Source organism: Sminthopsis crassicaudata, chromosome 4 (assembly GCF_048593235.1).
Source record: "Sminthopsis crassicaudata isolate SCR6 chromosome 4, ASM4859323v1, whole genome shotgun sequence".
Lineage (NCBI taxonomy): Eukaryota > Metazoa > Chordata > Mammalia > Dasyuromorphia > Dasyuridae > Sminthopsis > Sminthopsis crassicaudata.
This window is the reverse complement of record NC_133620.1, coordinates 429,891,606-429,906,801: the sequence shown is the minus strand read 5'-3', so window position 1 is coordinate 429,906,801 and position 15,196 is coordinate 429,891,606. Positions and strand designations below refer to the sequence as shown.

The 15,196-nt window shown below is 39.0% G+C and overlaps 1 protein-coding gene across 2 annotated transcripts in view; it reads left to right on the top strand.

The window, feature by feature from the left end:
* The first annotated feature begins 2,736 nt into the window (after positions 1-2,736).
* The window catches only part of ADORA3 (adenosine A3 receptor), a 70,825-nt gene continuing 58,365 nt past the window's right edge, over positions 2,737-15,196 (top strand). Inside the window, exons 1-2 of one of the 2 annotated variants that reach the window (XM_074263052.1) lie at positions 2,737-3,422; positions 12,452-12,586. The gene's annotated coding sequence lies outside the window, so the exon portion shown is untranslated. Of the gene's footprint in view, positions 3,423-12,448; positions 12,587-15,196 lie in introns of both variants that reach the window. The other variant, XM_074263051.1, reaches the window with a different exon arrangement.

Here is a 15,196-nt window from a genome sequence, read left to right as displayed (position 1 = left end):
GAATCTTAATTTCAATGCATATCCACTGTGGGAATCTGGGAAAATTCCTCCCCTCTCTGGGCTTCCAGTTGTTCATCTGAAGAAATGTGACAACTTTGCTAGATTAAAGCATCTTGAACTATAAGGTGAAACTCCATATGGAGTTGTATAACTGAATTTGGAGGTCATGGAAAAATTTGACAAAAGTAAAAAGTATTAAATATTCTACCAAGATTTAACTCTTTATGGAAAAATAAACAAATACAACTCATTAGTATGCATATTTTATTTTTAATAAATGGTATAGAATTATATGTATACCAAAGAATGTTTTAAAATTAATTTATGATTATCCTAAATGTTTGATTTGTATATCTATGCTAGATGCTTATATATGCTCAAGGTCCTGTAAAAATTTCTCAGGCAACAATGGGTTACAAGTGGAAAAATTTAAAAAGCTCTCAATCCTAAGCTTTCCTGCCTGTTTTTTTATTTTTCTTTTTCTTTTTCCTTCTTAGTTTGTCAGCTTTGAAACAACTTTGGTAACTCATTTCAACAATCAGTTTGTGGAACAGAAGATCCTCAAGGGAAAAAAAGTGCCCTTGTAGTTACACTATAGATTACATGAAGGAGTATAATGGGTAATGAACCTGGAAATGTAGTCTGGAGCCATGTCATGAAGGGCTTTAAAAGTCAACAAGAGGAGTTTATATTCTTTCTTAAGAGGCAGAATGAAGCTCCTTAATGAAAGGAATGACATGGTCATATCTGCGCTTTAGAAATATCAAGTCTCTTGACGAGAATTGTTGGAAAAACTAGAAAGCAATCTGGCAGCAATTCAGCTTAGATCAGCAATGTGCACCATATTCAACGACAAATTCAAAATAGGTATGTGACCTGAACAACATGAAAAATGAAAAGAAAAACATCGTATACCTCTCAGCTATGGATAGGTGAAGAAGGCAAAGAAGCTATTACTAGAGACAAAATAGATAATTTAAATTATATAAAAGTGAAAAACTGTAACACAAACACAAGTAATTCATCTAGATTAAAAAGGGAAACAGTGAACAGGGAAGGAAAAAAAATCTTTCTTTCAAGTATCTCTGATGAGGATTGTCCATCCAAAACATATAGACAACAAATGTGTGTATGTGTTTGTGTGTGTATAATATATATTTATACACATACATGCATTTTGTTCAGATAAGCATACATATAATACATACTGAACCACATGTATGTACATGTATGTTCAGATATACATACACATACATGTGTGGTTACTTATGCATTTGTATATATATAACCAAAAGTCATTGTAGTCAAAGTATGTGAAAAAATAATTTTCAAAAGATGTTAGGTTCTTACTAAGTGCTAAGTCGGTACTTAACAATTTTCTAGTTCCAGCCTTTCCTGGAAGTTTGACTTGTGAATTCCTGGGGAAGAGCTTGCATGCTTAGGAGGGCAAGTTCATTGGTTGAAGTACTTGAACTTCCCAGAAGCCCTTGCATTATCCCGTGCCCATTCTCTGGGAGGATAAAGAGGGCAGCTCTGGAGGAAAAAGTCAGTCTCTGATCTAGACAGACTTGAGGCAGCCCTCTGCAGGAAGGGAAGTCGGCTCTCTACAGGAAGAAGAATCTGTCCGAGAGATTTGAGTTGACACAGCAGTTCTCCTCCCAGAGAGCAATCGGCAGCTTCTGGAGACAACAGCACGTTACAAAAAGACTTGCAAACTATTAACAAACATAAGAATGCTTCTAATCATTAATGATAAAAGAAATGCACATCAAAACAGCCATTTGTTCCACCCCATACACAGAAAATTGCCAAAGAAAGTTGACAAAATATAAGAATATTATGAATAGTCTAACTATTCTAAAAAGCAATTGGGAATTATATAATTAAAATTGTTAAAATATTCCTCTCCCTTAATGCAGAGATTCCACCACTAGGTATACCCCAAGGAGGCAATTGATACCCCCTTCAAAAAAAGCCTCATATGCACCAAAATATTTATAGGAGCACTTTTTATGGTGATGAAGAATTTGAAATAAGATGCCCAGTGATTTGAAAATGACTAAAAATTGTGGTATATGAATGTAATAGAATATTACTGAGCTATAAGAGGAATGTGAGGAATTCTGAGAAGCATTCAAAGACTGATATGAACTAATATGAAGCAAAGTAAGATGAACCAGGAAAATGTCAAAAACAGTGACAATATTGTAAATGGAAAGAACTACAAAATAATTTAATACAGATATTATAATAGATTATACTGTCTAAGCTTGGCCTGCAAAAGAGATATGGGAAGATACTTTCTGATTTCTTTGCAGAAGGGCCCACAGGTGTGAAATATTGCATAAAATGGAAAATTTTAAGGTAAATCATAGCCTATCCCAACCCTGTCTCTCCTTGCCTCCTTGTGCTGAATGTCCCCATGCTGATAAAGCCTTCCCTCTATTGATCATCCTATTTATCCTGTAATCCAGCATATCTTATTTGTACATTGCTGTTTGCATGTTGTCTCCCAAAAAAACCTTTTGAGCTCACTGGGAACAAGGATTGATTTTTCCTTATGTTTATATCTCTACCACATAGCACCATATTTGGCACATATATTTGTTGACTTTTGATGTTTTGCTAAATTATTTTTCTCTTCTTTTAAAAAAATTCTTTGTTTTAAGGGATGACTATCTGGAAGGCAGAGAGGGATAGAGGAGGAAATCCATGAGATATACAAAATAAAAGACATCAATAAAATATATATTTGAGAACCAAATAGAAAAGCAAGAGTTCCCTGCCTTCAAAAGCTCACATTCTTTTAGGGGAGACAATACATAAAGGAGGAATCTTCTGCAAATAGAAAAGCTCAATAGCCCTTTAGATGCAGCAGCAAAGGAGATGATGGTTTATCTTCTTTAAAGTCATTTCCATTTCCGGGAAAATCTGTTTCTGATGTTGAACTATTTGACCATGTCAAAGACTGAGGACATGAAAATTTTCCTTTCCTGGTCTTCAGGAGCAGTGGCCACTAACCAGGTTGACAAGAGACTATTGCCAAGATTCATCTCCATAAGTGATAAGTCCTTGGATGATGGCTGTGGAGGATAGGTGTGATAGCAGGGCTAGTGTTCTGGATAGGGTGTTGCTATTTCTGGGGCTCTTGAATCCTGGGCCACCTCCACCAGCATCTGAAAGGAGATGCTGGTCAGTGGTTTGACCCATCTGACTCATGCTACTTCCTGTATTTTCCTCAGGGTTCCTTGATGTTCCAGTTAGGCTGACTTGGCTGCCCTGCTGATGGCAGTTGGTTGGCAGTTGGTGGTAGTAGGGATGTTGGCTCCTTCTCCACGGGGGTTCCTCCCCTAAATAATGACTGTGGTGGCTGAACTGAAAGCAAGGACATCAATTTGATGGAATATAGTGTCTAAGAACAAGTAAGCCAAGTGGTTGAACCATAGATTACTTGAAGGGGAGTAATGGGTAATAAGACTGGAAATATTGATGGATCCATATTGTGAAGGCCTTTAAAAGTCAATCAGAAAGAGTTTGTATTATATCTTAAAAGGAAGAAAGGAGCTTCTTTAATCAAAAGAGTAATATGGTCAAATCTATATTTTAAGAAAATAATTTGACATCTGTATGGAGTATGGATTGGAGAATAGAAGGGATTTGAGTCAGGGAGATCCTTTATTAGACGGAGGTGAGAGCTGATGAGAAATGGATTAGTTGAGAAAAGGGAAATAGATCCCAGAGATATTGTGGATCAATTAACAATCAAAAGCTTATTAGACACTGTGAACTAGGCACTGTGTTCAACAAAAGTTGGCAACTGATTGAGTATAAAGTTGGAGAGGGAAGAGTTGACTAATTCTGAGGCTGTAAATTTAGCTAATAAAGAATAGCGGTAACCTCTGAAGAAATAGAATTTAGGAAAAGGGGAAGAGTTGCAGAGAAATATTAAATTTTGACTGATTCTAAGGGTAGAAACTTAGCTGATAAAGGATAACGGTACCCTCTGAAGAAATATAGAAAGTTCGGGAAAGGGGAAGAGTTGAAGAGAAAAATGTTAAATGTATGTTGAGATTGAGATGAATACAGGATATCCAATTGCTTAGCTATAGGAGGCAGTTGGTGATAGGCTATTTTTTCCCCCTGTTTATTGTGCAAAGAGATCTGTTGAGAGTTAGAAGAAGTGGGGGAAGGGTGAGGATGATGGAATGGGTAGGATGGAAGGTTCCATGACAGTTGGCAGAGGTGATCACCAATTGGTACACAGGATTGGGATCTAAGAAACTCTAGAAGGATCTTCTGTTGGAAAAGGAAAAGAAGGAGGTGCCAGGTAGGAAAGTGAATGAAAGGAACAACCTGAGCAAACTGTTGCTACTCTAGGCTTCCTTCCTGCCCATGGGCAAAACACACTGGGGAGGAGAGGAGATTAATTTGTTTATTTAAAAGAACATAACCATAATTTAGAGGTTTTTTATTTATTTTTTGGATTTATACCTCCTTATGGAACCAAGAAGTAGCTGGGTCTAACTTTGGGAGAATTATAGAGGATGGAGTTGTGTCAAGTGAAAGAGTTTTTCTGGGAAATTAAAAGGAAATAAAGATTTGTGTGGGACAGCCTCAAAGCAATCTTGCAAGTTAGGGAGATTAATCGCTATATTAAATGCTATTATGTGCTCTTCTTTATTAGTAATAACTCCCATTTCAGAAGTTTGCAAAGTGTTTTCCTCACAACCTAGTAGAGCAGGTATACGGGAATAATGGATAATGATGTGGAGGAAGAAATTAAGTGTCAGAGAAAAGGTCCTACCCACTGTCACCACATAAACAAATGCCATAGACAATGAACAGACTTCCTATCCAGAGCTCTTTTTGTGACATCATATGCTCATGCCCAGATCTATGCCTTTCTCTCAATCATAACTAGACTGGAAGTCCCTGCCTATGAGCAATACTGCCTTATAATTCCCCTGATGGTGGTACAAGGTGTGGTGCTCAGTAAATACTTGTTCATAGCCTGGAAATGAGGGGGAAGAAGAGGAAAAAAATAGAAAAATTCAAATCTGCCCCTGGTTTTTGCTTCTCAACATATCAAAAGGACACAAAAGGTTTATTGTTGCTTAATTTAGGTTGACCCTTAGTTATTATAATGAAGACAAGTATCCAGCACGGATCCTATCTGAGAATTGGTACTGGGTTTAAGATCAGAGTTTGGGAGGAGAAATAAGCCAACTATGCTGGAGAGAGATGCTGGGAGATATGATGGATCCTGGAGCTTAACTTCATGTGGAGACAATTCAGTTATTGAGTACCAACTGTATGCAAGGCACTGTTTTAAGCACCAGGTTTGGAAAGACAAAAATAAAAATTTCTTGCCTTCAGCAGTCTTTTATTGGGAAGAATAGCTTAGACACATATAATCAGGAACAAAATACATGATTTAAGTATTAAAGTAAGAATGGAGTGGTCAGCTAGATAGCACAGTGAATAGAGCACCAGTTCTGAAATCAGAAGTATCTGAGTTCAAATCATAACACAAGTCATTTAACCCCAATTGCCTCACAAAAAAGGGGAGACCAGAACAATTACTTAATTGGAACAGGTAATTTCTGGCTTAAAGTCTTTCTTCCAAGCAGGTCAGTATCTTCTTTGCTACTTAGGTCCAGGAATCTATCTAGTGTACTTAGAGGGTCACACGTCAGTATTTGTCAGATGTGTACTTAATTCAGGTCTTCTAACTATAAGAACAGTTCTCTCCATTACATTATACTGTGTCTCTTACAGAAAGTAAAGGCAAAATAACACTGGGGGCTGGGAGAAGGAGAAGTTGTTTCGTGGATTAGTCATGTCTGACTCTTCATGACCCCAATTGGGGTTTTCTTGACAAAGATACTGAAGTAGTTTGGGCATTTCCTTCTCCCCCTCATTTTAGAAATGTGGAAACTGAGGCAGATAGGGTTAAATGACATGCCTTGGGTCACACAGCTAGGAAGCATAGGGGCCAGATTTGAATTCATGAAGATGTTTTCCCGACTCCAGACCCAGCATTCTGCTCACTGTAACACTTAGCTGCCCTTCAGTGAGAAAAGACTTATGATAATTGAAAGAGATCAAAAAAAGACTTTCAGACAAAAGTTCCACTAAAAAGGGTAGCCTAACCTGAATGGAGACATCTGATAATTGCTACCTGTATTTCTGAACTGAGGGAGCTGAGGGTCCTCCAGTCTGGGGTGGCAAGGGGTCAGAAATCTTCCCTTCTGTCTCCTGGTTCACCTTGTGATCTTGCACAAGTTAGTCCCTGAATCTCACACTGTTCTTGCTGTCTGTCCCTCGATAAAATGAGATGAGCAAGAATAATGACAGTGGCCAGCTGCACAGGGGAGTGTCCCGCTAAATTAATGCTTGTTTATCTGGGAGATGCTTTGAAGATGAAAAGCCTTAAGTGTTATTTTCCACATTCAGGGAGTGGCACCCCAGAACAAGGCTACTCGTCAGAGGCTTGAGAGACAGATGACCCATGGACAGGGCTAAAGATGGTAACTAAGGCTAAGGGAGGCAGGGAAGTGGAAGGAGCTTTTCTAGATATGCTTGAACTGGAGCTTGCAGCACCCATTTTATTTATCCTGTGTCAAGAGAGAGGCAGAGGTGTGGTAGCAAGAGATACAGTTACTGTGTGTTTGGAGATAGATGATTGTATCAGGCTGAAGAAACATTCCTAGAATCTGAAGTTCTGAAGTTGCCATTGGCTGTAACTGGATCAACTGATCAGTGAAAAAATAAGTTATTGTGTACCTGCTGTGGGCAAGTACTCTATTGATAATGCTGCTTCACATCCTTGGCAAAGCACTTTGCCTACATCATCTGATTTGAGTCTTACAACAATCCTTTGAGGTAGATACTATTAATATTCCCTAGTTTTTCTTCTTTTTTTGGCCCATACAAGTTATTTCATCCCGGGAAACTGTGTAGAGTTTCTACAATTCTACAATTATAATTTATACTCTTAGGGAACTGTCTCAAGCTTTGGGAGGTAGCTAAAGATCCTTCTGCTTACAAAAGCCCAAGCAGATTTTAAACCCAGGTTTTCCTAATTCCACATCCAACCTCCCAAAAATAAGGGTCTTCAAAAAAGGGTTTCTGAGGTCTTGGGAAGATTTTCTGAGGTCTTGGCAAGATTGGGCATGATTCCCCATGGATTTGTGATTAACCAATGGAAGGGTAGGAAGATGGGTCTCATCCCACCTCCTTTTCCTGATAGCTACTCAAAGCTATTTGATTACACAGTCCCCCTTTTTGCTCAACCCTCTTACACTTTATCTAGCCCCACCACTGGCCTCCTGTGGTTTGTGACAGGTGTGCTAGCACCTCAGAGGCAGTTATATAACCTAACCGGACCCAGGACCCTGAAGCAGCTGCACTCTTCCCTTCCCCAACTTGTCCCACTCTCTGCCCACCCCCATCTGCTCCCCAGACTACTTTCTGGCTTCAGCAGGTGTTTGGAGCAACGGCCAGTGAGTAAGACCACTTTCTCATTTTCAGTAAGTGAGTAATGAGTCACACAGGATGAAAGAACTAGCTTGGATGTGTTGCAATCTACATAGCACATCTCATTACTATCTTTTCAACTAAACCTATTTCTCTTTGGAACTTGCCTATTACTGTCCAAGGCATCACTAACCTTTGCTTCCACTCTCCCCACACATTCAAATAGTTGTCAGATTTTATCATTTCTAGTGCATCATCTGTCACATCCATCCCCTTTCCCTGTCATGTATCACACACTCGAATTCAAGCCCTGATTCACCTCTCCCCTAGACTATTCAATGGTCTCACTTCAAGTTTCTCCCTTTTCAGATCCATCCTCCACTCAGCTGCCAAAGTGATTTTCTTCACCATGTTACTATTACCTTCTCAATAAGTCCCAGGGATTTTCTAGTGACTCTCAGATCAAATATTTTACCTTTTAAAAATTTCTTTTTGTCTGGGTAAGTTTTATTATGTACACGGTAAAACTTTAGTCGCTGTTCAGTCATTACTGACTCTGTGACACTGTGGATCAAGACATAGCCTATATATACTATCCGTGAGATTTTCTTGGCAAAGATACTGGAATGTTTATCATTTCCTTCTCCAGTGGGGTTAGGTAAACAAAGGTAGTAATCAGTCTCCCCAGGTCATACATTTAGTATCTGAAGTCAAATTTGAATTCCTGATTATAGAGCTAGTGCTCTATACCCTCATCCATATAGGGGTGTGTGTGTATGTGTGTGTGTGTGTGTGTGTGTGTGTGTGTGTGTGTGTGTGTGTGTGAGAGAGAGAGAGAGAGAGAGACATATATACACATGTATACATATAATTTTTTTTTTTTTTTTTTTTACTGATAGCATGCATGACTAAAAAAAATTTAGAGATCACTGGGCTAGATGACTTTGCTTCCCAAATATTTATATAGTACTTTAAGATTTCCGAAGTGTTTTAGAAATATTATCTCATTTCATCTTCACAATAAACTTGAGAGATGGAGGGTTTAAGAAAGAAATTAGTGATTTGTCCAGGTGCACATAGCTGGCAAATGTCTTAAGGCTGAAATTGAACTCAGGTTCTCCTGACTTCAGGGCTAGACCATGTTTCTCTTAGGTCTCTCAGCTGCTGTCTCCAAAAAGAGCTCCAAATTCTATACTGCTTTATTTAATATGGGGTACAGAAGTGGGGTGCTTTTTGTGATCCTCTGTGTTTTTTCTAGATGGTTCAGTAGACAGAGCATGTCTTACTCTATGACCTCATTTGGGGTTTTCTTGGCACAGATACTGAAGTGGTTTGCCATTTCCTTCTCCAGTTCATTTTACAGATGAGGAAACAGGCAAACAGGGTGAAATGACTTATTCAGGATCACTCAGCTAGGAAGTACCTGAGGCTAGATTTAGATCTTCCTGACTTCAGGCCCTGCATTTTATCCACTGTTACCACCTAATAACTTGACTCAGACCCTATTAACTATGTGATCACAAGTCATTACTTGTTTCAGGGAATCAATTTCCTCATCTGTAAGATGGGGATATTTGCTCTATTAGCAGCGTTGTGAAGAAAGATCTTCTATAAAGTGATACCATTTCATGAGTGAGCTCATGGGTAAAAAATAAAAATGAATAGGATATAATGGGCAAGACATTAAAAAAGCCCAGCTTAAGGAGAAGAGTTTTTATTAGGGAATCACAGCAAAGAAAATGGGATAGGACAGAGGAAAATGAGAGAAGGTTCTGAAAAATACAGAGGAATTGAAATGGGATGCACTAGGAATTAATGAGAGATTATAGATTTTGAAGCAGAAAAAAAAAATCACATGATAAAAGTAGAGCTTAAGAAGATTAGTCTAGTAGCAGCATATAAGATAGATCTGAGAATAGAGATAGTGGAGGCATGGAGAATAAAGAGACAGGAAATGTCACTTTTTGGTGAGAACTCATTCATATATAACAGAATTTCTTTTTTGAAAACCTATATATTTATTTTGTTAAATACTTCCCAGTTATATTATACAGATGATTAACATTCATTTTTAAAATTTCAAGTTCCAAATTCTCTCTTCTGCCTTTTCCACTCCTTGCGAAGGTAAAATATTAATTATATAAATGAAGACATGCAAAACATATTTCTGTATTAGCCATATTGCAAAAGAAAACACACACATGAAAGCAAAGTGAAAAAAATTAGGCTTCAATTTGTCTTAGAGTTCATCAGGTACATCAAGAACATCATTTCTCTGGAAGGTGGACAGCATTTTTCATCATGAGTCTTTTGGAATTGCCTGGATCATTGTCATAATCAGAGTAGCTAAGTCTTTTGCAGTTATCATCCTCACAATATTGTTGTTACTGTGTATAAAGTGCTCCTGGTTCTGTTTATTTCACTTTGCATCAGTTCATATAAATCTTCCCTGATTTTTCTGAAACCAACCTCTTCATCATCATTTCTTATAGCATAGTAGTATTATCTCACAACCACATAGCACAATTTGTTCAGTCATTCTCCAATTGATGGCATGTCCTTGATTTCCAATTCTTTGCAACCACAAAAAGGAGTTGCTATAACTTTATACAAATGAATCGTTTCCCCCTTTTTTTTTTCATCTCTTTAGGATACACACCTAATATCAGCAAATACTTCCTAAAGACTTACTTTGGGCAAGTTGAGGAAGAGTGATATAATGCTTATAGATAGGGCTGATCTTGCAATCAGGAAAATGTAGCATAATTTAGATAACTGCCTCTGATCCATATTAGCTATATGATGCTGAGCAAGTCATTCAGTCTTTCAGAAGTTCCCCCAGGCTACACCCGTAAGGTGTCAGTGGCAGAATAATTATGGATCCTTATTAATGGAGAGAGTTGCATACCATGAGTTCCAAACAGTGATGATTTGTGGTATAAAATGAGGAGAAAAAGATTTTTAATCTCCAAATGGCAAAGAAATAAGAGAAGGTGGCAGCTTAAAAGTGCCTTTGATCCAATAGTTCCTCTATTGAGTCTGTATCCTAAAGAAATCATAAAAGCCAGAAAAGGACCCACATGTGTAAAAAAGTTTGTAGTTGCTCTTTTTCTGTTGCAAGGAAGTGGAAATTGAATGAATGTCCATTGATTAGGGAATAGCTGGACAAGTTGTGGTACATGAATGTAATGGAATATTATTGTTCTAAAGAAATGATGATTAGGTTGAGTTCAGAAAAGCCTGGACTTACATGAACTGATGCTAAGTGAAATGAGCAGGACCAGGAGAGCATTGCACACAATAACAGCAAGACACTGTGATCAACTATGCTAGTCTTAGGTCTTACCTCAGCAATTCAGTGATCCAAGGCAATTCCAATAAACTTTGGATGGAAAATGCCATCCACATTCAGAGAGAGAATATGGAGACTGAATGTGGATTGAAGCACAAAGTTTTCATCTTTTTTTTTTCTCATGGTTTTCCCTTTTTGTTCTGACTGTTCTCTTCCAGCATGACTCATATGGAAATATGTTAAATTAAAATTAAAATTAAATATGTTAAATGAATGTATATGTCTAACCTAAATAAAATTTTTTAAAAATTTAAAAATTTTGGAAATCACATCAGGAAGCAAGGACAAGGGGCAGAGGCCAAGATGAGAGAAGGCAGCAGCAGGACATTTGGAGCTAGCTGTTTGTTAGGTGGAGAGAAAGCAAAGGGATGAAAGAAGAAAAAGATGAAGACATCGAGAGACAGTGAGAGAGAGACAGAGATGACACAGAGAGATAGAGACAGAGACAAAGAGACAGAGAGACAGAGATAGAAACAGGCCACTGCAAGGTAGGCAGAATGTCCAAAAGAAATTAGCAGCAAAACAGAAGCAAGGAGACACATTTATCCAGCTTTCTATCATTGATGTGTTAATTCTATGGCTCATAGGTAGGATGGAGGAGTGGTCTCCAGAATCAGGCAGATTGTCAGAACAATAGTATTCCTAGATTGGGGAGGGGGGAATTGTGTATATTTTTGAGGAATGCTTGGAGGTTTGCAAGAGCTTTACATAAGAGGAAAAAAGAAAACTCAAGCCTAGGTGGAGTCAGAGAAAGATTAGAATTCAAATCCTGTCTCCATTTTATCTAATTGTAGGATCCTGGACAAGTCACTTCCATGCTCTTCCCCCTCCCTGTAAATCAGGAACACTAACCTGTATTTCACAGGTTGTAGGGAGGCTTGGGGGGGGAATGATGTTTTGTAAGTCATCATACATTCTAGCTATAAAGGGTGGTTGTCATTATTGTGTGACGTTATTACTGTGTGACAAAAAAAGTAGTTGAACTCAAATGTCTGTGTTTAGATTCTGGGTCCCGACTTCTTTATGACCATCAGGTAGTTTTTAGTTTAATTCATTTTGACAAATTAAATTAGTTCCATGACTTGCTGGGTGATGAAAATAAGGCCCAAATTAGGGAGGTGAGTTTCTCAAGAATACCAGAGGACAGGGATTGTCTTTGCTTCTTTTTCTATCCAGACTACTTGGCATATTTCCTGTCACATAGGACAATAGATATTTTACCAATATCTATTGACCGACAGGGTACACAAGCATATTTTCCTAGGACATCTCATTAGACTGATCGTACTTTGACTTTTAGAAAGAAAAAAAAACCAAAACCCTTCCTCTTTCACCAGTCAATTCTTTTCCCTGGAAATCTTTTTGAATTACATTCAAGGCCCAGAACACTTCCATTTGGGCAGATAAAAATTATCTCTATGTGTCATATCTATAGATATCTTTGTCTTTATATCCAAAGACTTGCTATCTCTTTATCTCTACATATCTCTATATAAAATCTACTTGGTTTTTTATAAAACTGCAATAAAAAGATCCCACCATAGATTTTTATTCTACCTTCATATTTCAAATGGAAATTTGTGTTTCTTTGTGTTTTTTTGTTTTTTTTTAATTCAGCAGAAAGGAGCTGAGCTAGTGGAAGGATCAAGCCCCACACAGCGCTACAGCTGACCAATAATATTACTCCAGGCCAAGTTGCAGCTGTGAACAGCGTGCTTCCAAGGTTGGTAATAGTACAAGGAGCAGAAACCAAAGGTAATTTTCTTTTCTTTTCTTTTCCTTTTTTTTTTTTTTTTTTGATTTTTTTTTTATTAAGGCTTTTTATTTTCAAACCATATGGATGGATAATTTTCAATACTGACCCTCACAAAATCTTGTTCCAATTTTCCCCTCCCTTCTCCTCATCCCCTCCCCAGATAGCAAATAATCCAATATATGTTAAACGTGTGCAGTTCTTCTATATATATCTCCACAATTATCATGTTGCACAAGGAAAATCAGATCAAAAAGGAAAAAAAAATAAGAAAACAAAATGAAAGCAAACAACAAAAAAGTGAAAATACTATGTTGTGGTCCACACTCAGTTCACACTGTCCTCTCTCTGAATGCACAGAGTCCATCATAGATCATTGGAACTGGCCCGCATCGTTTCCTTAGGTGATTTTCTCTAAGATGATGTGGGAGTCAGTGATGGCCCAATCTTCTGGGACCTAGAGAGTTTCTTTAAAGGATGAGGAAGGAGGACTTCCAACTAGGTAGAAATAACACCTGCCTTCATTCATTGCCTCTTGGTTACACTACCCACTGCAGACAGTCTACATCAAAGGCAAGCTGGAATGATTGGTGGGCAAAGTGGGAACAGAACCCAGGATCTGAGGTGAGTAAGGTGTCAGGCAGGCAGCGAGAAAGTCAGAAACCTCTGCTCATCTCACTTTGCTTGTTTATAAAGTGGGAATAATGATTCCTCAAGGTGCTGTTGCAGGGACCATTACATGAGGGTCTTTGCAAATTTCAAGTGCTGCACAAATGCTATTATTCAATTTTTTTTATTTGATTTCAAATTTCTGGAAGAAACTGTTTGGATTTTGCCTCATATTTCTATTGCCTAGGACTGTGCCTGGACTACCTAGGTGGTATGGTGGATTGGGAGCACCAGGCCTGGAGTCAGAAAGATCTGACTTCAAATATGACCTCTAACACTTATTATCTTTGTGACTTGGATAATTTCCTTGACCCCTATTTACCTCAGTTTCCTCATCTGTAAAATGGTTGTACACTGGAGAAGCGAAAGGCAAATTATGCCTATCTTTGCCAAGAAAACCTTATGGAAAAGTCCATGGAGTCACAGAGTAGGATACAGGCCAAAGACTGGCCTGGTATCTAGATGGTGCTTAATAAATACTTGTCAAATTGAATTTGTTAGGTGTTAGCACAGTGCCTGGTGTAGGTGCTTAATAAGTGTTCACTGATGGATTGGAAGGAAATGTTCTCTACAAATATAAAACAGGCAACCTTGCCCATAGCTGGCCCTTCCTAGGCACGCTTTCAAGGGCCTTCAGAATTGTGAGATGATGGATCCAGTCAGGGGCCGCGCCCTTGGGAAGGAAAGAAAGGAGAAGGGGAGCCAAATGGAAGGGAGAGTTGAAAAGGGTTTCTGGAATTGTGTTTCCTAGCATAATTGGATGTCCTGCCACAAGGGCCTGGCAGTGCTGCCATCCCAAGGCTTCCCTTCGGGAAGATCTGCTCCCTTGTCTTAGCATCACAAGCATTTGGACCTATCCTTTCAGTCGTCATTCTTTCAATAAACATTTATTGAGCACCTGTTAGTGCCAGGCACTGGGCCTAGTGCTGGGGCTGTGTGGAGGAGGACCTCTGTGGTAGCCAATGGTGGAAATCCCTGGCCAGCTTTCAACTGCCTATTTCGTATCTTCTGTTGAATGACAAAAATATAGCAACACTTAGAGAGGCACTTTCCTAGGATGGTAGATCTGGAACTGAAACGGAGTTTCAGGATTGTCTGCTCCAGTTTTTTAATGTGAGGAAACTGAGGAAGTGAAGGGCCTGGCCCGATGGTGCTGGAATGCCCAAGAAAATGGAGAATGGTTTAGTCTCAGGAGAGGCGGCTGAGGAGAGAGCTGTGCCCTTGGAGTGCTGATTCAGCTTGACCCAAGTCCTGTAGGATGCTGACATCCCCCTCCTAAGTCTTTTACAAGAGACAGCTTTGGGGTAAAGTACCCGACTTGTAGATGAGAAGAGCTGAGCTCAGCCTGACTCAGGACTCAGATCACCCGGGCTCACTTTCCTCCTATAGAAAACTAAGATCCTGGACTTCTCTAGCCTAAATCCACGCTCTTTCCATCTTTTCGCTGCCATGGCGTGGCCTGGTGTATGAGTTTTCCCAGGTTCACTTTCTCAGTGTCTTCATCAGTATCGGGAGGGGGCTGGACTCAGTAGTCTCTGAGGTTTCTTCCACTCTGGTGTCTCTCACCTTCCAATATAAATAAGCTCTGCAAGAAGAGTGGAATAAGGGAACCCAAGAAGACCAGCCCCTTTCCACCACCTACTTTCAAGTTTATCTGCCTGTAGGCAGCTTCAGGGATGGGAGAGGAGGTGGTACAGCCAGCCCAAGGCTGCTGCCTTCCACACCCATAATTCAACTGACAGCAGACCACCCTCCTCACCCACTTTCCTTGGTGTGATAACAGAGCTCCCATTTGATTAGTCTTGGGTGGTTGCCCAAGATAGGATTGCATGGCCTCCACTAAGTTGGCCAGAAAAACAAATGCCCATATTTGCCAGGGCATCCAAAAGTGACTGTTAGAAAAATATAAAAATTTCAGATCACTCTGTAGATCACTGAACAAA